Here is a 23,015-nt window from a genome sequence, read left to right on the forward strand (position 1 = left end):
CAAGAAGACGATAATAAGCACATTATTTACGTACGTCTCATGCAAGTAATGTATTTTCTTACCTTCATTCAGCAGTTTCTTTTTTAACTTGAGGCATTTTCGGCGCTAGACATCATCCTGTCAGAGTACGGTCTGTCAAATTTGCTTCCCAAAAAGGAACTCAACGTGGCACAAGAGGCGATTTAACGTCGACTGCTAAAATTGGGGAGATCGTCATCAATCATCACTATCAACATCTTCCCCACAGTGGACAGGACGGCTCTTTAATTGAAAGAATACGAAAACACCTCGCGTTGTATTGCGCTTATCTCAAAATCAGTGTAGTTGTTTATACGAGCAACAACGTGTTTTTTTCGCGGGACTCACAACTTGACCGGTCGCTTTCCTTTCTTTCACCACACCGAAAACACAAAGACGCAGACACACAATTACACTTGGACACCAACTTCACTGCTTGCTCAGGATAGCACCGACACAACGTCACATAAACGTTAAGAACAACCTGCTTCTTGCCACTTTTCAAACGGCTGTATTTCCAAAAGACTACTCTGAAAACACGGGAGACCTTCCTGCACGCATGGAAGTCGCCATGTTCGAAACTGGCGCTATTTTCTTGCTGTTCACGTGATCGATTGTAATTTATACAATAATCACGTATTATTATTATAAACAGAAACCTTTAATGAAAATATATTTTAAAATGTATAATCCAACGTAATTTACACGTTTTTCTTCCATTAGCGTACTTTCATAGAACGGACTACATGATGCGGAAGAAATCCGTTATTAGGCTGTTGCCAACCTCAATACTTCTCACTAAGTCAAGTACAGAAACGGAAGTGGTATGTCGAATGTCGGCATATGATAGTGTGATTTCGCATTGTCAGTGACGATCCTCCGCGGATGGGGGAGGGGGTGGGACGCAGGAGTCGATCTATAATCCAGAGGTGTTCACCATCCGGATGGTGACATCCTCACACTCCGGAATACTTTTGAGGATGAAGGAGGGCAGGCCGTAGGGTGAGGGAGGTTGATTTAAAATGAACACCTCACAACAAGAGAGAAGAAAAATGTGACAATATTTAAAAATTCACCCCCCAATATGCATTTTATTTTATATGTAGCGTACAATAAAATATGACTGCCTCAAAATATTTCTGTATACTATAGTCTTCTTTCCCCACTTTTATGCTTCTCTAAGTTGCAGTTTTAGTTTCCCTTGGTGTCTTTGCTGCATAATCCAGCATTTTTGAACGGGATGAAAAGGACATACGAGTGTGTTTTTGGATGAAGTAACTTTAGAGATGTTGAAGTACACTCTGGAGGATACTGGAATGTGTGACATTGAGGTGTAGATCGACCACTTTATAACACGCACATTTGTCATTAGGTACGAGACGATGAGGGATAGGTGATATTTGAATTACAAATTAGTTAGCCGCCCCCGTGACGGTGTGGTTAGCAGATCGCGCTACGACGCCAGGGGTCCCGGGTTCGAATCGTGGCCTGGGCATGGATGTTTGTGAATGCCCATTCATCGATTTCATCATATCATCATCATTCATCCCCATCTTCGCAAATTAGCCATAAGTGGCACAAGAGGGGAAGTAAAATAAAGCAAATCAATCAAACCAAATGAGTTATTTCCATTATTTTTATCTAATTAATAATAAATCATAACACTTTCAAACATCAAATAAATTTAATGAAGAAACCCCGGTTTCAAAACACAATTTATCTCAATGTGTCACATTCTTCTAGCAAGGTTTTTTTAGTAAAATATGAGAGAAAATTAATCCTTTGGTACGGAACCGTCTTACTCCTGGGGGATAAGATGTAAATTTTGTATTTGATTTTTTAAAATTTAGCGTTGCTTTTCGTCCACTTTTGGCTAATCCCGACGATAAGAATGAGTGATCGTCAGATGAAATTGATGAAAGGATACTCACAAATAACACCTATGCCGGGATTCGAGCGAGGGAACTTCGGTGATGAGTCTGAAAGTCGGCCACCAGGCAAGATGTACATTTTTAAATTTATTTTTTTACATACATTCAATAAATTTCAACACGTCATCAGTGATACACTGCTTATTCCGCATCTGTTGACAAATGGAATGTCAAATTGTAGGCTATGTGGATTATTTTTTTTTCATAAGTTTGCAACACTGTTAGGGTACACGTGCTTTTGTTTACAGAAGGTCTTAAGTTCTATGATTCTCACTTTACGTAATAAATAATGTATTTAAAAAAAGGCTTCGCGACATAACAAATTCCATATTTGATCTATAACTCAGTAAAATTTAAATGCCACACACTTGACTGTTCGAGCACAGAAGGTCGACGCAAGAACCTATTTTTTAGGTATCGTCACCAGCGGTGATACGGGCTCTTAACTTCTCGTGTTCTCGAAATGGAGTAATGCTTTGTTTCCCGGTACTACCTTCGTTTATTTAATGCTGTTTGGGAACTAACCCGACAAACGTGCTTTATATTTTCACTCCTTCACTTGTACAAATATTGTATTTTACAATTATATAAATGCATTGGATGAAAATAATATCTAGGACAATATCAATACACATGCAGACGGAATCAAACATGTAATCGAAGTTTCCACTTCCGAAGGAATGCTCCAAAGCATTAAATGGAAATACAATAAGAAAACAAGGGATATATTGCAGTATGATTGCATGTATTTTTTACATGTGTGATTTGTATAAATAGACAATGGAGCAATAAGGAGAGAAATTAAGAGATATTTTGTTCTTGAGGTATTGAGGATTTGTTGAGGCATGAAATACACTGACTGGAAGCTAGTCAGTGTAGTGTCATTGGTAGAATGTTGGTTAGCGTATCGGGCTCTCATCAAAGAGATCTATATTCGATCCCAGCAAAGGGCAAACATTTTATTTTTATCCATCAGCGAAGAAATGTGTAATATTGATTTCCAGGCATCTTAGTGAAATGACACACATGAAATTTGATCTTTTAATGTATACATCTGTCACAAGAACATAGATATTCTCTAGCAAAGAAATATATGTAATATCTTCTCGGGAAGTTCCACAGTTACGATTTCCCACTCCCCTTCACCTGTTGGCTTTATTTACATCGTTTGTTAAAACTAACTCACGAATCATCATATATCTTACAAAAACACACACAAAAATGGGAACATTATCCCTCGGATGGTAAGAACCATAGAACCCTGAAGGTTCTAAGATCGAGTTTTGGCTTTTTATCAGTGGGTGTTCATTTTTTGTAGCATTTAGGCTAAGCAGGAACTGAAGGGACTCAAATAACAAAATGCAGAAAATACAAGACAAGCCTATCCATGCATCTTACCTCACATCATGGGAATTACCAATATAAACAGAAGATTGCAGAGAATAATAAACAGGCAGACAAACAGACACAGGAAGACAAAGAGAGAGAGAGAGAGAGAGAAAGAGAGAGAGAGAGAGAAAGAGAGAGAGAGAGAGGGAGAGAGAGAGAGAGAGAGAACAACGTGAGGGTATAAACACCAGAATAGATAACATTTCAAAGTACAGAATACGTTTTACCGTAATATCCGAATTATTATCAAAATAGTTTCATTCAGTCCACTACTTGACTAGACGCTTCATCGTGTCTCGCTTGGAGTGTTGGTTATCGTGTTAGGCTACCATCCGGGCAACCTCTGTTCGATTCCAAAAATAATCAAGATTTTCTTTCTAATTATCTTCCTTATAATACTTTAAAAAGTGTGTGTTTTAGGTTTTTCAAACTTTTAATTTATGTTGCACTTCGCATGATGGTTATCTAAAACCTGTAAAGAAGGAAAGTTGCAAACATGTGAATCGTTCCGATGAAGTGAATGACAAATATGCAATGTATTCATGTAAGTGCTGGAACAAGATAATAATGTTTTAGCGCAAAGGATGCAACCACAATTGACATCATTTTCTGGATGTGGGTGGTAACATCAAAGCGAAAACGTCATCCTTAGTGACAATACTTCACTTTAACACTGACAGTAGCGTTTTTCTTTCAACTTATCAACTTCCACTTCACAACGAAAGCTTAGGGTTGTGAGAAATGGTCGTACATTCTACGGCAACGAACTTCCATGCTCACGATCGCAGGGTCGAGTCCAACGCTGCGCGAGTGTTTTTTTTCTTCAGAAAATCACGTGGGAACTATTAACGATATATTCTTCTCTGTCTCTCTCTTTTTCTATATATATATATATATATATCCATAAAGTCTCACCCCACCCTGGGTATTGTGAGAACGGCTGTAAATAGGAAGAAATGGCGAAACACGTATTCCATGATGTTCAGGGGGAAACGTTTTGAGGCCAAACATTCCCTACCCGGGCCCCCCACAAGGGGGTAGGCTGGGGTCGACTCAATTTTTCCAAATAGCAAGGGGGTCGAATAATATGTCGTTTGAAAGGTCTTATCATAACAACAATAATACAGCAAATCCGGGGTCTCTACGTAGCTCCAATTGACAATGGCGTGAAATCAAATGTGGGACATGACCAGCATTGGACTGGACTCAAACTCCTACAATAGTAATCCTAGACAACAGTGGGAGCTGGAAAAATGTTCCTACACTGTAGCATGATTCGGAGATATCCTAGCAGTGTCTACAAACACGTACCCCCACCCCCAAGAGATGGCAAGCGTCCGTACACAAAACCGCATATCATCGCGCCCCCTGAGATTGCTACCAGGAGTACAAGGACCGACATGCACAATCGCAACTCAAGTCAAATGGTGAAGGAGGCACGTAGTTACATGTACAATGTCAACTGAAGGTTGACCTCAAAACGTTTCCCCCCTGAACATCATGGAATACGTGTTTCGCCATTTCTTCATATTTACAGGCGTTCTCACAATACCCAGGGTGGGGTGAAACTTTATGGACACCCAGTATATATTTATATATATATATATATATATATATATATATATATACACACACATACACACAGGGTGTTGCAAAATAACTTTAACAACGCTTGGGTACTGCTAGATATCATGAAAACAAGTAACTTTTCCCAATAAACTTTACCTCGAAAGCGCTTAGTTTCGGAGCTTAAAATATATCCTGTATGTATGCAACCCTATTTAGCAATACGAGCTCCCTGACATAACTTCCAGGGGCGAACGGCAGGGTTGCCACTAGCGTCACTTGCCAGTCTTCCTGATCAAAATACAAAAGAATGATGATACTTGCGATGATGTAAGAAGTATTTACAGTACTTACAAACTTAGCAAGGCAAACGATTTCTTCGTCGCCTTGTAATCAAGTGGTCCTGAGTTCGATACCCGGTGGAGGCACATAGTGGTTCGTATCCCACTTTAAGCTGTAGGTCCAGTCCCGATTAGCCCTACTGTGCAAAAAAATGGACTTAAAACACCAAATCAACCATTCAGGAGTGTTCATTCTAAAAAGTCTCCATGGATTTTCTACTGTCATGCAATATCAATAATCGCAAGAGAGGCTTGCGACAGATGATGAAATCGACGAATGAAGAAGAAATGCTCTCCGCCTCGTTTCGAGCACACAGACTGTAACAATTTATTTGGAAATTATCCTCTGGCAATATGTAGCGTAATTTCTAATCGTGTCCTTCACATAATACGAGAGCAAGCCCCTTACTGAAAACAAAATAATGTTACATTGCCCGGGATATAACCTATCGAGGTTTGTCTTCAGCGTACCTTATAAAGACAGACTGACGAGACGGGACATAGCGAATATAATGTGAGGCAATTATTTGTCCATTTTCCTATACTGGCAACTTTATTGCCTTTGCGGGAGTTATTCGTCATAGTAGCTATTGAATGCTTATTGAATTTCTTCAGTGTGCTGACAAGATTTTGAGACACCAAAAGCAGGTCATCATATTTACAGTAGTAATTTTCTACCTCTTTAATCTGCTTTCTATCCCCACCAGAGGCGCAACCACGAATTATTGTCTGGGGGGGGGCAAGTACAAGGATAAACGTACCAACAATAATAATAATAATGGCATCATCATCACCATTATTATTATTATTATTACTAGAGGCAGTAGTAGTATCAAAGACGTTATTATCCTCATAAATTATGCAAAAAGGTGGTAGAAGTCGGTGCTATAGCATTTGTTTGGTCAAACGATTTGAAATATTTTTTCAACACCGTCAATTTCACGTTAGCTAATAATGAAAAACAAGCACACAAACTGTATTTTTGAATGGTAAAAAATGAATGATAACTGCATTCCGAAGATATTTTTTCTTGTACATATAATACGAGATGTATAACTTTCATGTAGAACATAGGTTTTACACATATGCAACATGGAGCGACATAAAATAAGAAAATTCATATGCAACATGCTAACACTAAATTGTGTACGTATCCAATATGTATTCAATACATATATACAACACATATTATTTAAACACATGACATTATAGAAAACAATCATATTGCGAGCGAAGTGAGCAAGAAAATTTTTAGATCCAATTTTTGAAATTGAAAACAATATTGATTTAATAGTGCACAAATATTTTCACTGGTCGTCATGACATTCTCTTTTTTAAAACTTTATTCATTTAGATCGCTCGGCATCCATGGCCAACTCCCGCCGCCCCCATAGCTATGGCTCTGAACTTAACGAAACTGAGAAAAGCAGGCCTTGCGAGAGAAGCGAGTAAGAAAATTTTACGAAATGTATTTTAATTTGCATAAAATTTGAAATCGAAGGGGGCAATTGCTCCTCTGTGCCCCGCCTGCAGGTGCCCTTGGTCGTCAATGTTTGCCCCCTATTTGCAATAGGGGGCAAATAATATCACGGAATGCCAAAGTATTCTCTCTTTCACAAGTTTTTTTTCTTTCATTTAGATCATTCGGCACCCATGGCCGACTCCAACCGCTCCCATAGCTATGGCTCTGAACTTGACGAAACTGAGAAAAGGAGGTTGTGCGAGCGAAGCGAGCAAGAAAATTTTACGAAATGTATTTTGCATACAATTTGAAATCGAAGGGGACAATTCTGCTCTGTGCCCCCCTGCAGGTCCTTTTGGTCGTCAATGTTTCCCCCCTTGCCCCCCTAGAATTGACTTCCGTCCAAGGTTGGGGGGGGGGGCAATGCTCCCCTGTGGTTGCACCACTGGCTGCAGGCTATTGTAAAGGGGGGATACACTTTTCTAAAGTAGTAGAGTACTGATTCATAAGATATACGTATATCTAATTCAGAAGCGTATACGACTGACCTTCTTTCCTTTCAATAGAGTTTTCCTAGACTAAATAATTTCACATTTCTCAGAAAATAAATTGTGAAAAGTTTTACTACCTGGGGAATTATGTCAATTATAACTTCATATTTCGTCACTATGAGCAGAATTTATATTCTTGCCATTTTAACGCATATAAATGCATTGAAAATTGTCATCAGACAAGTTATTTGCAGAATTTTTTATTTCTATTTCAACTGTATATCCAGTCCTGATTAGTCTATCTGAGCATAAAGTGAATCTAGAATACGTTTTTGACAAACTTCTGAGTTGAAACCTAGACAAGAACAAGCACATATAATAATGAGATGGACCTAATCACATAGGAGTCTTGTCTCGTCTCATCTCGATAACATTACTAGTTGAAATGATATGATATTTATTGATATTGGTGCGTATCGTACAATATTATTACATAAACACCCCGCCTTAAACATACACCCCATTGATCATACATTTAGAAACATTTGGGGCCTCCCCGATGGCGGAGTGGTAGTAATCAAGGGGTACCGGGTTCGAAAGGGGTACCAAACACACTCATGCAGGATGTGAACCCTCGTCTCCTCTTCGCCGCATAACCTGCAGATGGCACGACCGTCCGGTCCCTTGAATTTGTGTTGCCTCCATCCCTCTAGCAGGAACCAGGCGAATCCACTTCTTTGCTGGTACGTACACGTATCAATGTACCTTTCCTCTCCCATTCCACCCACACCCCTGGCGGTTGTGCGGCGGCAAGCGTTACCTTCTCCCCACATTCTGCCATGATGTCTTGTCTGCTACTGTCCACCAACCTCTCCCTTAAGGCTGGTTTATATTGGTCAAGTGAGCGAGAGAGTTACTGGGACGAGTTACTGGCCTGTCTGGGGTGTAAGGGGTGCTCCTTTCACGTAGTGCACCCAATAGTCAACCCCACTTGCACGTAGTACACCCTGGACTACAGGAATGGGATACGGAGGGGCGATCCTCCGCCTCCACTCGCCACTCTCACTTATTGTACCCTCTCACTCAGTTCTTCTGATCTTGATCCATTGTTCTTATTTTAACTGAGTGCGGTATTCGTATCCCAGGAAGGAAAGGGAATGAGTGGAAAGGAAGATAATATTAGGACTCCGCTTCTACTTAAGGATTTGGATAAACAAGAAGAGAATAAGCTAGTACTAAATGTCTTGGTACCTTAGTTTAAAACCAAGACGTTTTTCACTTAGAGAGGTTTATAAGATAATTACTAGTACTCGTATAAAATATATAAAATAAAATATAGATAAGAATATAAGTGTATATATAAGTATATATGAATAATAATAGATATAAGAATAAGAAGTAGAAGAAAGGATTAACATTGCAGAATTTCATGGACTTCAGGAGGAACAAGATGTCGAATAAGGCAACCCCGAAATGGAGAGTTCGCAGACTTCTTCTTCTCTCTTCTATCCTCATTTTTCTAACTCCACAGATGTAGGATTTGAATATCATTAGTATGTAGATTGAACATCAACAATTTATAGATGATGATAAGTGCTTACAAACATTATAAACAATTAAAACAACATGCAAATTTAAGATACAAATATACATAGATGAGTTTTATAAAAAGAAGAAAAATAAGAAAAATGCAGGGGAAGAAAAATATATATAAGGAGTTCTCAACCCCAAGAACGAGATACATCAAGAAGGGACAACCCCGAAGACTGTGGAGTTCCCTGGCTTCCTCTTCATCCACCTGCCTACGTCAAGGTCCTCCAATTATCAAACTTTAAGTTACCAGGCAGGGTTTCTTGAGGTTCATCACCTGATCCCTCTGGATTCAGTTTCCTTCTGATGGAGGTAATGTATTCCTGCAAGATGACTGGGTTGTAAGTCTGGTGCTTGATCTTCTGAGCATTCCCTCTGAGTCCTCACTCGGAGGAGAGACTGCTGTAGATAGAACTCGCTGGGTCCTGGCTCCCTGATGATACTTATATTCTATCTCCTCAAGAGATGATATCAATTCAGCTAAGTGTTTGATTATTGGAAAGGTCCGACAATTATGAAGCTGCTGTCCAACAGAGTCTAACTTTAAATTATCTCTCAGATTCCGTATTCTAGGATCTTCGAAATTATTGCAGAACAATACACCCTGGACTTCAGACTAACGAGGCTCTGGCAACTGGCTCCATGACCAGTATAATTCCGTGTCGTCCTGTGTTTTGTCCTTATTTGTGCTGAGCGCCCTTTTTAGCCTCAGATTTTAACAAGGTAAGGAATTTTAGTTTTCAGACACGCTTTTATTTTTGTTATGATAAGGGGCTGGACCCCGTATAGTGTGACGGGTGCAAAATAGACTCAGTGCTCAAGCACCTGACTACTGGAGCGAGTACTGGCTCCAGTACTCTCCCCAGTTGTTTACACGGGGAGAGTAGCTCTCTTAAAGCCTGGTATCCATTGGTCTAATAGACGGGAGAGTAGGTGGAGCGAGTAGAGCAAAGCGAGCTACTCTCCTCGTGTAAACAACTGGGGAGAGTACTGGAGCCAGTACTCGCTCCAGTAGTCAGGACAGTCGACTGGCTGTTCACGGAGGACAGCGATTCGACCGAGTTGCTTCCTCTCCCGTCGATTTTTTCACTCGCGCGTAAACTCGACAGACAACACGATCAATGTAAACGCTTTCTGAGGAGCGCATGGAGTCTGTGCGGTGGTAGAGTGTTGTGATTTTGCATATTAATTATTAATTGTAATTGTATTTTTTTTTTAAATTCAACCATGAATAGGAGGTGATCCAAGTCCGACAACATAAAGTTGGTAGAGGTGTAGGAGAAGTAAATGTGAATTTGAAAATAAGGAATTTACGATCTACGTACAACCAAGATCAATTGAAAATAGAAAAATCAAGGAGTTAGTTTTCTTTCTAGACTTGTTCTCGTGCATTATTATATTCATTTCTCGTAAAAAAAAAGTGTGTGAAGTGATTTAGAGCTTTTTTTAAAAAAAATCGCCAACGACGTCGACGTGTTCAATTATCAAAAGAGCACCAAACAGCTGCAGTCACTATATCACTTTGCTAGAAAGTGTGTAAACAGCTACTCGCCACATAATGGCAGACAGGCCAGTAACTCGTCCCAGTAACCCTCCCGCTTACTCGACCAATGTAAACCAGCCTTTATAATTTGCAACATCCCAGTTTCGCAGCTTCCGCTCCTCACATCTTCCCACAGTCCCCCCAGACCCATTCTGTAGAGGTCGTCTCTAATCCCTCTTGCCCAGTGGCGTGCGAACCCTTCCTCAATCTGAACTTGCAGACAGCGTTCTTTCAGTGAGTCTCCAGTCCCTTGTTCCAGCTTCACCCAGTACTTGAAGCATCTCATCTTCGCTTCGACATCCTCCCCGTGTTTCCCCATATCCCTCAGAACGCCACACGTGCTTGCACTCGTGCTGGTTCCCAATAGTTGTTTTAAAAACCGCGCTTGTATCTGATTTGCTACTCGGCCCCCTACCCTCCTCCATAATTCCGCGCCGTAAAATAGGGTTGCATTCACCGTTGCTTCATAAATTTGCTCCAACAAACTCACACTGACTCTAGGGACTTTCCGTTGCAGTCTCTCTACCTTGCCCAGCGCATAACAAGCTCTTCCCGTTCCACTCTCAACGTGCTTTGTCCACTGCCCTGCCATACTAAGCATGATGCATAGATAGGTGAAACGTTTGACCCTTTCAAGCTCAGAGTTCCCATACGCCCACAGCTCCTTTACTGCGAAGACATAACCTTTCTTAAATCCCATGTTTCGCACATCGTGCTTCTCCATTTACTGTTATTTGGACATTCACTTGGAAGGAAATCTTGACCACCACAGTAAATCCAGTGAGGGAAAATATCAAAATCAAAAGCATAAGAACCACAAATCAAATGGTGATAGTGGAAACAGCTTCCAGAGAAGGAGCCGAGAAATTAATTAATAATAAAGATCTTCCTAAACACAACATCAAAGTAGAAAACCCTCGAAAAAAGGATCCACTTCTGATCATATATGACGTTCCGGCCAATAAAGACCCAGAGGAATTTTACACAGAATTTTACAGCCTTAATCTCCAAGAATCAATTCCATATGAAGAATACACAAATGATTTCAATGTGAGATTTAAAACAGGACCCCGTAACAGCAACACAGTACATCTAGTGGTACAAACCACAAGTAAAATTAGAAAAATCCTTCTTCGCACAGAAAACGTATATTTACCGTTCCTATCTCTTTTCTTCAAAGATTATATCGTGGTTGCACGTTGCCTGAAATGTGGAGATCTGGGCCACGTAGTAAAATACTGCAAAAACAAACCCTTGTGCACCCATTGTGGAAATGAGAATCATGTACGCCAACACTGTGATAAAAAAACCCAACCGAAAACATGCATTCCATGTAAAAACAGGAACAAAACATGCAATAGTAAAGACAACAAAGACTGCCCAACATACACCCTCATGTGGCAAAGACTAGTGGACAAGACAGACTATGGAGAACACCCCTAAAACAAAACGGAAAAGAAATCCACCAAGTAGAAGAAAAAGAAACGCTAAAAGAGCGGCAGCATACCGACTAAAAAAAGCAATCGATTTAGTAAACTCTTCCACGCTAAACCCAGAAGCTCTCCCCTTCATGTACCCATATAGCACATACTTCAATCCCCCAACCCTTCTCGACCTCTCTACTGAACCGTCCAACCTATCGGAGAATATAAAATTCACTACAAACACCCATTCCATCCTCAACGACCCTTTTCCAACACCTTCTGCCCCAATTGAGGTAATAAAACCAGCTCTGACACGAACACCTACATCTGACACATCATCTCACACCCCTCTCACATTCAAGAAAATTGAACTCACTGCAGAAGACACAGTTGGCTTATATGACACCGATCTCGATACTGACTCGGAACCTCCATCACCCTCGCCAGAACACTCATCCCATCCCTCGGATCCGTACCTAATATATAGAAACTTCGAACACAACTTGAAACTTTCACGCCTAGAAGAGAGAGATATTCTCATTACTGCACTGAGACTACTAGTCAGGAAGAAGCATAGCAAGGGCAAAACTATTACCTTCCCCATACCAGAAGCAGTGGACAGGATAACGTTAAAAACTTACAACCTGCCTACCGACACAGAGGAGCTGCTCCGGCTAACCGACACAGCTTTCGGACGTCGCGGAGAGTCCCTGGTACTTGACGATGTTTACGCGGACTTTGTAAGGGCACACGGGAGAATGGAGTTCATAGCTACAAACGAATGGCCCCGATGCCACCAATTAGTACGGCATTCATAGATAACGACAAGATACGCGTTGCACAGATCAACACCAGAAGAAGCAAGCTTGCAACACTTGAAACAATCAATTACTGCAAAGAGCAATACATTGACATAATTCTCATGCAAGAACCATACACATCCAAAAACAAAATTCCCTACATACCACTCAACGTTCACACAATTCAGGACCGCAATCTAACCATGGCAGCAATAATTAACCTAAACAGAAATCTAACAATCACCAAAATAGCACAATTTTGTGACACACACATAAATTGAGCTCAAATATCTTCCGAGCATGGTTCTTGGATCCTAATAAATAGTTATTTTCAATTCAGCCATGACATAGACCCATATTTGGAAAAAATCGATCTGATCTGCAATGGGTACAAAAACTACAAGATCATAATCACAGCTGACACGAACTCCTCTTCTCCGTGGTGGTACAGCCAAGAAACCGACACCAAGGGGGTAGCCATGGAGGAATTCATTTCTGAGCACAACCTACAAGTCGAAAATCAGCCAGATAATCCCCCCACCTACAGGGGAAGGGCGGGCGCCTCAAGCAACATTGATCTAACACTCACGAATGCAAGGGCCTTGGGCGATGTCCAAAACTGGAAAGTTATAGATCTCGCCACAACAAGCGACCACAACTTAATACTATTCGACTTAATCTACAGGCAACATCAGCTTGAACAGACAAACCAGGAGAACATATTGAACTGGAGAAAAATCGATCATCAAAAATTCCTAGAAAAGCTCATTATCCCTGAACAATTGGACCAACAAAAATCACTCAACACGCTCGCAGAGGAACTCTCTGCAAACATCAGACAAGCAATTGAAAATTCATCACCCAGAAATAACCAAAGGAAAATGAAGAGGAAGCCATGGCCAAAGAAATTAACCAACCTTAAGAAACAAATGCAAAAAGCCAGGAAACTATATAAAAAATCCATCATAGCACAATACAGAAATGCCAACCTCCAGATTTACCGTGCCAAAAAAAAGCAATACGAAACCGAGCTACTAAATTATAAGACACAACAATGGAATATCTTCATCGAAAAACGTCTGGAATTAAATAAATGGGGCACCCCGTATAAAATCGCTACCGGCAAAATAAAAAAACCGCAAACCATTTCCATCTTAATTAATGACGAGAACAACACGAATATGACAAAGGACTTGGAAGAAACCATCAACTTCTTAATGAAGAATCTCATACCAGACGACAAACCTGAAAACGACAGCGAGGAAAATAAGGATACAAGAAATATCTATCACCAGCCATATCCAGAATCACCAATATTACCTTTCACTACCCAGGAAGTAGAAAACGAAATAAGCAGCATGAAAATGAAGAAGTCCCCGGGACCAGACGGAATTCCTGTGGAAATAATACAAGAAATCACCCCAGTACTTACGCCTTACATTACTCAACTATTTAATGAGTGCCTTGTTCAGAAGATATTCCCAGAAACCTGGAAGGAAGCAAACTTAATAATCATCAAGAAACATCCAAATAAAGATGAAACCAGGGTCAATTCATACAGACCAATATGCCTTCTCAACGTTTTGGGAAAACTCTTCGAGAAACTTATCCTAAAAAGACTCAAAGAATTTCGCCTGCTCAAACCCATATCAGGGATACAATTTGGGTTCACGAAAGGTAAATGCACTGACGATGCATTACGCCTGCTATCGTCTACAACACAAAACACTCCAAACAAGTACATGGTTGGAATCATGGTGGACATCGCCGGGGCATTTGACAACTTGTGGTGGCCCAGCCTTTTTCAAACACTTAAAAATATGAACTGCCCAGGTACACTCTTCCTACTTCTGAAAAGTTATTTCTCTAACAGAAAAATTAGCATCAAATATCCGGATCTACAAATGAGAAAGATCACGTCAAAAGGTTGTCCTCAGGGTTCCATTCTGGGACCCGAGCTTTGGAATACTAACTTGGAGCCTGCGCTTATGAAACTACAAGACCATCCAGACATAGACCAGATCATAGCTTATGCGGATGACATTATCATGCTCACTTCCGGTAACTCAAGAAGGGAAATCGAAGATAAAGCATCCACTGCAATCAATATGCTATCCAATTGGTGTGATCATGCTAAACTCAAAATAGCTTCGGAAAAGACTCATTATATTATCCTTAAGGGGAAGTTACAAAGAAACCCTCAAATCAAACTCAGAGAAAGAAATTTAAAAAGAGTAAGAGAAGCTAAATACCTTGGCATTACTCTTCAAGAGAAGATGTTTTTTTAACAGACACATAGCCCTGGCAACAACCCAGGCCGAAACAACTATAAACAGTCTAGCCACATTGAGTTCAGCAAACTACAACCTTCCACTATCACACATAAAAACATATCTCATTACCATATATAATTCTATTATTTCCTATGGCTCGCCCCTGTGGGCCATGGAAACCAGTAAACAGTACATTAAAAACAGATTGAGATCTTCACAACGCAAAGTGATACTTCGCCTAACGGGTGCATTCAGAACAACCTCAACCCTGGCTCTTCTCATGATTGCGGGCCTACAGCCTATTGAAATCGTTATTAAAACTAGAGCATCAAAGTATTACTTTAGAAATGGACAAGAGGACGAAATCTATAAACTAATTGGAATACGCCCTGCCACGGTACCAGAAATTTACAACCACTTGTTTAGCGTCTGGCAACAGGAATGGACAAGCTACGCAAGGAAGGAGACTTCACAGCTTCCTTCCAAACATAAAAGAACGACTTTCGATGGACCATTTCCATCCCACGAGAGGTCTCATACATTTCCTAACGGGACACGGTCCCTACGGTCAACACCTAAATAAGCACAACCTCAGACAGACTGATAAATGCCTGAAATGTAAAACCGAGACGGACACACCGGAACATAAAGCCTTCTTTTGCCAGACATCAAACAAACAAATCGAAGATTTAAGACAAAAGCTACCAAACTTCAACACGTACCAGTTAATAAGAAATCCCGAGCACTTTACGTCACTAAACGACTTAACAAACCTGGTGTAGAAAGAGGAATATTCCCTCTTCAAATCCGGCATCACTCACCTCCCCATTCAACCCCTACCTCCGGAATGTAATATACCCCCCAGAAGATCACAAAGAATCCACCTTCGACAAACTCAACAACAGGACATCCCTCCTTAGGACTAAGATCACCAAGAGGGTAATGAAGCAGAACCTCCCACAGGAACATCAAGAAGGAGACATTAATACAGAAGACAGTGATACGCCAAAACGACAAAAGGTTACGTCTCCCCGGAGAAAGGCAAAGGATAACACTGCAAGGACTCGACCTAGGAACCAACCGAATTTAACCAAGATTCTTCTTTTTCGTTTCTTTCTTAAATTGTAATCTTACACCGCCTTCTTTATTCTCGTTACTAAACACACTGCAAACTTCTCTCACTGATTCTTGACAATTCTCTATATTTCCACTACCGAACGTACTAATGTCCCCGATACTTCCCAGGAAATCCCTCCCTACTTCTTCCCTTCCTGATCATGTCCCGGGTACCAACCGTCGTACCGATGTTCATCCCAGTCCGACCAACTCTTGCTGGTCTCCCGCAAGTCTCTTTGCATCAGGTACCACTCGTTCTTTCATATCTCTTCCTACTATTAATACGTACATCTCAAAGCCAATAATACTCTCACTATCTCAAACATAACATACTAGAACATAGACCCTGCTTAACATTCATAGAATCGTGTTAATGTCCATTCCTCATCTCATCCATCAACACTAATGCACACGACACACAATAAAACTTATCCTAAGAAAACATTACCCACCCAATTACACACTTATGTAATTTCGTATCTGTGATCATAAATAAATAATATTAATTCACTTGGAAGTTAAAACTTAGCTTTGTGTCTTCGTTTACAAGTGCATGTGTGTGAGAAGAATGGTGTGAACGTGTGTTCAATATTTTTCTGGGCATTATTTTTGTTCAAAGGATTAATATAATAGTAAAATATGAAATTTACTGTAATGAAAGGAGTGAAAATATAAACCCAGTCCGTCAGGTTCGTTCTCAAACAACATTAAATAATGGAACGTAACGTGGACCGAGTATTATTCCATGTCGAGAACACGAGACATTACGATCGACAATCTTCATCTCGTATTTCTCTTTGGCATCACTACTCAATTTACAGAGATGTATACCCGTGACTGGTATACAAGCCGCAGAATTGCAATGCTGATTGGGTTGTCTAGTCACAAAGCGCTTGGTGGTCAGACATGGATGGCTTGCTTCAGTGCTTCTTCAATAGGGTCGTTACAACCCAGAAGTGCCCGTGACTGTACGAAATATATATGGTTTTTCGGCACCTTCTTCTCCCACGTCATCAATAGAAAGCATGAAAACTAAAGGCGAGAGAATGCAACCCTGTTTGACGCCTACCGTGCTCTCGTGCTGCCCAGACACAACCCCCTGTCCACATTTGACACAAAATTTTACCCCTCTGTTCATATTCATTAGCGTATTGTATTGATCACTCTAGCCGAAACCCCCATGTCCCATAACTTCCCCCATAGCATTTGCCTATTGATATAGACAAACGCCTTTTCAAAGTCAATTTTTAAAATGTAATTCCCCCCATTTCTCGTTTAATTTCCTTTGAAGCAGTGTGTTTAGGACAAAAACGTTATCTACAGTGCTATAATTGGACCTGAAACCAGCCTGCAGGGGGGTCAGTTTATCAAAAATGTGGGCCCATTTTCTTAATCTGTTGTATAGAATGCTACAATATACCTTCCCTAACACTGGAAGGAGAGAAATTCCTCTGTAATTATTTGTGTCATTTATATCCCCTTTCCCCTTGTATAGAGGGCAAATAACACTCGTTTTCCATAATTTGGGGAACGTTCCACTATTGAATATATTGTTGAAAAGAGACCTTCCCGTTTCCGCCAATCGCTCGTTACAATTCAGCGTCTTTAAGAGATTTGTCCCGAGCCGGACCCTGTGGCCGAGTGGTTAGCACATCGCGCTGCGACGCCAAGGGTCCCGGGTTCGAATCCCGCTCGGGCTTGATTGTTTGTGAATGTCCATTCATGAATTTCATCATTTCATCCCTCATCCCCATCTTCCCCTTCGCAAATTAGCCAAGAGGCACAAAACGCGAAGTAAAATAAACTAAATCAATCAATCAATCTATCTGGCACGATTCCATCAATATCCGCCGCTTTGCCGGTCCTCAGCGAGCGAACAGCTGTATCATATTCCACCCTCGAAATACTTTCATCAAGGATTGGGACAAATCTGCACAGGAACCTGTCCTCACTTGGAATAGCCCCTGACCCCCTTCCCCTTCCAGCAGCTTGAGAAAATGATCCTCCCAACTCCTTGCAGAGATACTGCCTATTGTGTACCGACCCCCTTGCAGATTGGGAATAATCCGCCACAAGTCCCTCGTATCCCGGCCCTGGATGGCCTCCTGAAGAGCCCTCACTTTCCTCTCCCCCGCCTCTCCCTCTGTCTCTCCAAAACTTGAGCGTAACGCCGACGTTCTTCTAAGTAATTTTATCTAGACTGCTCAGTTTTGCGAGCACGGAATTTCCTTAGAGACTGATCCAATATTCGTTCGTGCATCTTACATATGTCATTATACCACGCAATGGAGCAGCGATGTTTCCTAGACATTAAAGAAGGTTGCGACCTTTGATTTTTTTTCAGACTAAGTGATGGATTTGTGTTCACTGTCTCTATAAACGTATAGATATTAGTAGGGGTAAAAAGAGAGTTCTGCAACAGAAAGTGGTGCGTTTTTTGCAGCCTTAACGGAAAATATCGTAAGGCAAACGCGAAAGTGGTGCGCTCAAGGTTGCCAACCTACTGGGCTCTCGCCATAGCCTTTTACGATGGAGTTCACCAACATCAAGAGTAGTTGTATTCAACCCGGTTCACCAACATTAAGTGAGGTTCAGTGTTGCCAACCCTCCCCAAGACAATTTCACCATGTGATATTTCACAGGCGAAGAAGCTAACCTACAAATAGGAGTTGGCAACACTGACTAGTTGCTTCTCAGCGTCTTGGAAAACGTCTTAAAACAAATATCTTAATCTTTAAGAAAGTCGACTTCCGGTTTGTTAATTCCGGCCTGTCAAGAAAATTTTCTTGAGACAAATATCTTAAGACGTTTTTCCAAGACATTGATTTTCTTGGCTCCTAATTGAGCTAGGATGACGATTTTAGGTTTGTTGGATAGGATTCGACGAGAACTATTCGACTGGCAAATAAAATCGATTCTACCCCCTCCCCCTCTATTTTTTTCTAGCATACTGATATATTGCGTGCTAACGAAACCTCTTGGGAGGCAGGGGGCTCTTGTAACGCCACGCATGTATGTAATGCGATTTGGGGAGAGGGAAGAGAGGACTAAAATTTCAACCTTACGGCTAGAAATGTTTCTATAAAATAACCATGCCTATGAACCTGTTTGGCTTCAGGAAGCAAGCTATGGAAGTGCCCGTCCAGCCCACGTCGTCGTCGTCGAGCTTCAACGAACTCCTGCCTTCCATGCTATCTAAACTTAACGGTCTGTTAATTATACACTTGAATAGCATCCTGACCCAGTACGACGAGGATGTGGGCAAAACTTTCTACGTATTCAACAACAACTTGAATTATTACCGGTTCCCCATCTCCGGCAAACTTAAGTTCGACATGAATCCCGAGAACGAAGGGGAGGCCAAGGTTTCCTCAGGCAAGAACATCTATCGCATCAAGCACGATAGGATGGATGCGACTACAACGTACGACGTGTCTGCTGGCGATCACCTGTAAGTGGAGCTCTTGGATGACTACGACAAACTCATCCCTCTTTTCATAGAAATGAAAATCACCTACCCTATAAAAAATAACCACAGTGGCAACAATGCCTAACGACATTTTCGGTCACACCAAACGCGACGATCACGGCGACGAGCTTCTCATGCGCGACGTCAGGGTCTTGAAGCTGCGAAGCGACCTGCAGGCCCTGCAGTCCACGCTCAACTCCAGCCTCCAGTCAGATATAGCAAGCCTGCAGTCTCAGTGCCTGGACCCCGTACTCAAGATCGATGCCGAGCTCAAATCGCTGCTGCAAAAGTACACCGACCTCGCGTAGATAGACAACTTCGACAACTTGGCACTGAGTGTAGGCAAGCTGCAGAACGAACTTGTGAAGCTGCAGCAAGCGCAAACTTCTGACGTGGAAAAGCTGAAGCAACACTTGCAGGACCAAACGAGCACCATCCAGACTGAATTGCAAAACATTATCCAGAGCATCAAGACTCAAGATGACTACGATCGCGTGAATGCCAGTATTGCCAAATTGCACGAACAGTTTCAATCGTTCGAAATTCCTACGTTGGAAAGCATCAAGGCTGAGCTTCAAACGGACGCTTTGCATGCAGCCATCAACGAAGTCAAAACTAAACTCCAAACGCTACAGGACTTTATCGACAATTTACCTTCGTCCAGCGAGCTGAATGCTATTGCCCGTAGTGTTGCGAACATAAAACTTCAACTTGAGACCTACGAAGATTTCGGGAAGCTGCAAGGCACCATAGCCCATATTGAGGATGCTCTCGCCGTCATCAAAAATGATCTGGCAAACGTACACGAAGCACTGGAATCCAAACTGCCTGGCATCAGGGATACTCTGGCCAGCGTCCAACAGCAGATCACCAAGCTGGAAAATCTAAACACCGAATCAGAGTTGTCGCATTTTCATCACTTGATCGACGACATACAGGCTAAGTTGGAAACTTTGCAACAATCCACCCCCACCCAGGACGACATGACACAATTACAAGAAGGCATACGCGCTGCTGCTGCTGCCTCAGAGTTGGATGCGATGAAAAAAGCTTTGAAGTCGCTCCAAAACACGGTGGCCACCCTGCCTACCTCGCAGGAACTGAAAAGCGTGAAGAGGGCTCTCAACCAAATACTCAAATCCGACGACATCAAAAACATCCAAACCGAAATTGAATTGCTTCGGGAGTCTGTTGCAACCTTACCCACCAACCAGAACATAAGCGAGATACATGCCTTGTTTGCGGAAATTAGAACCCAGGTCCACGACCTCGCAACCCAGAGCTCAAAGTTGACACTCGTGGAGAGCCTGCAGCAAATTATTGCCAATGTGAAAGAGCAAATTGGCAGCATCGAGGCGAGCCAGAAATCGGCCATAGCCAATTTCAGTACCCAACTACATGACTTAAACGAAAAATTCAAGAGGCTAATTGTCGATGTGAAGATCAAGCCCGATTACGACACTGTTGTCCGTGCTATCGAAGAAAACCTGGAATTGGTAAACGGTAGATTGGAGGACGTGGAGAGCAAGGTTCGAACCAATGTAAACACCCTGAACGCCAGCATCGACAATCTCAAATCCACTGTTGTCATCGAACTGTACAGCACTCCAAACAGGGAATTTTCCTCGCTCTTCCATCCTGGTGCCAAACTCTACATGCTGACTCCTGCCAAAGCCTATCACCAGTTTTTCCTAGCCGGCACACTTCAGTTCGTTAAGGTTTCATACTGGTCTTTGCCTCACGCAACCCACTACCCAACCATGACCGTGACGAACATCAGTGACGAGCCTAAAATAAGAGGAGTGGAGTTGGTAGATTTCACCCACCCCGAAACTCGCGAGACTGTCTATGCCGAAGATGCCACTCAAATTATCGACATAGAAATTGGTGACAAACTATACATAGAAAACCCGGCATTGTCTGCAGCCAGAAATCCCATCCAAGCTATATTCTTATTTTCGCGCAATGTCTAGGCAGGCTATTGTGAACGAGCTGCACAAACCTGCACGGCGAAACTACAAACGACTGGCGGTAGTGACCAAAGGCATAGACGACTTGTGGGAAGGTGACCTTGTGGAAATGAGCAGTGGCAATTTAAAAAATTAACATAAAATCAACAAGAGATACAAGTATCTTCTCACCGTTATAGACACATTTTCAAAATTTGCTTGGGCTTTACCCCTCAACGCAAAAACAGGAACCTGCGTGGTGGAAGCATTCAAAACTATATTCGATGAAAGTGGCAGGCGACCTCGATTTCTTCACACGGACAACGGAAAAGAATTCTACAACTCTGTCTTTCGGCAATTTATTCAAAAACGAAATATTCAACATTACTCTACTTTTAGTCACATCAAAGCCAGCATAGTTTAACGTTTCAACCGAACTCTCAAAACACGGATGTGGAAACAATTCACGCTTCGGGGGAATTACAAGTGGCTCGACATGCTTCCGGAACTCGTTAACAGCTATAATCACAGTTTGCATCGCACGATAAACATGAAACCGGCTGACGTCAACAAATCTGACGAGCGACGTTTAATTTCTACGGTCTATTGTCCAAAGTACAAATTTACAAGCAAGGAACCGAAATACAAAATTGGAGATCAGGTGAGAATCAGTAAAGTTAAGCGTGCGTTCGAAAAGGGCTTTACAAAAAATTGGAGTACGGAACTTTTCACCGTAGTTCGAGTCTTACCTGCAAACCGTCACACGTATATAATAAAAGATAATCGCGACGAAATTCTGAAACGAAGATTTTACGAAGAGGAACTTTCTAAAACAAAATACCCCGACACGTATCTTATTGAAAAAGTATTACGTAGAAAAGGTGACAAACTGTTGGTGAAATGGCTGGGACTCGAGGAAAAAAGTTGGATAGACGCAAACAAGGTGATTGTGTAACGGGTGCTTGGGACGTGGTACGGCGACTGCCAGATTTTTCCTCGGAACGTCAGGATAGGAAAAATGGCGAGCTTCTACCCGACAACATTCGCTGCCTTATTGTTGGACCTTCTGGATGTGGAAAAACAACGTTACTTATTGATAATTTTCTTCTTGCACCCAACTGGTTAAACTGGAAGAACAGACACCTGTATGCTTTCTCCAATAGTTTGGAGCAGTCGAAGTATCGCCATGTGTCGAAACTGTACGAGGGACTAGGCATAGCTATATTTGCTTCTGAAGTGATACCACTAGACTGCTGTCTCGAGAATTCGGTTGTGGTTTTTGACGATGTGATCCTGGAGAACCAGAACGAAATTCGCAATTTTTTTACTCAGGGTCGGCACAGAGACATGGACTGCTTCTACCTTGCTCAGACCTTTTCCAAAATCCCCAAGCAGCTACTCCGAGACAATGCTAATTTTATTTGTTTGTTTCGTCAAGACTACACCAATTTAAAACTCGCTTACGATGATTATGTAGGTGGCGACATAAACTACAATCAGTTTTCCAAATTTTGCTCTTCATGCTGGAACCAAGATGATTTCGGATTTGTCACAATAGACATGACGAGGAAACCCAATAACGGAAAATACAGAAACAAAATTAATAATTTTCTAAACGTTGCAACGTTGCAAGAAACGTCTTGATCTATTATA

The sequence above is a fragment of the Lepisma saccharinum genome, chromosome 2 (genome assembly GCF_977018435.1).
Source record: "Lepisma saccharinum chromosome 2, izLepSacc3.1, whole genome shotgun sequence".
In the NCBI taxonomy this organism is placed as follows: Eukaryota; Metazoa; Arthropoda; class Insecta; order Zygentoma; family Lepismatidae; genus Lepisma; species Lepisma saccharinum.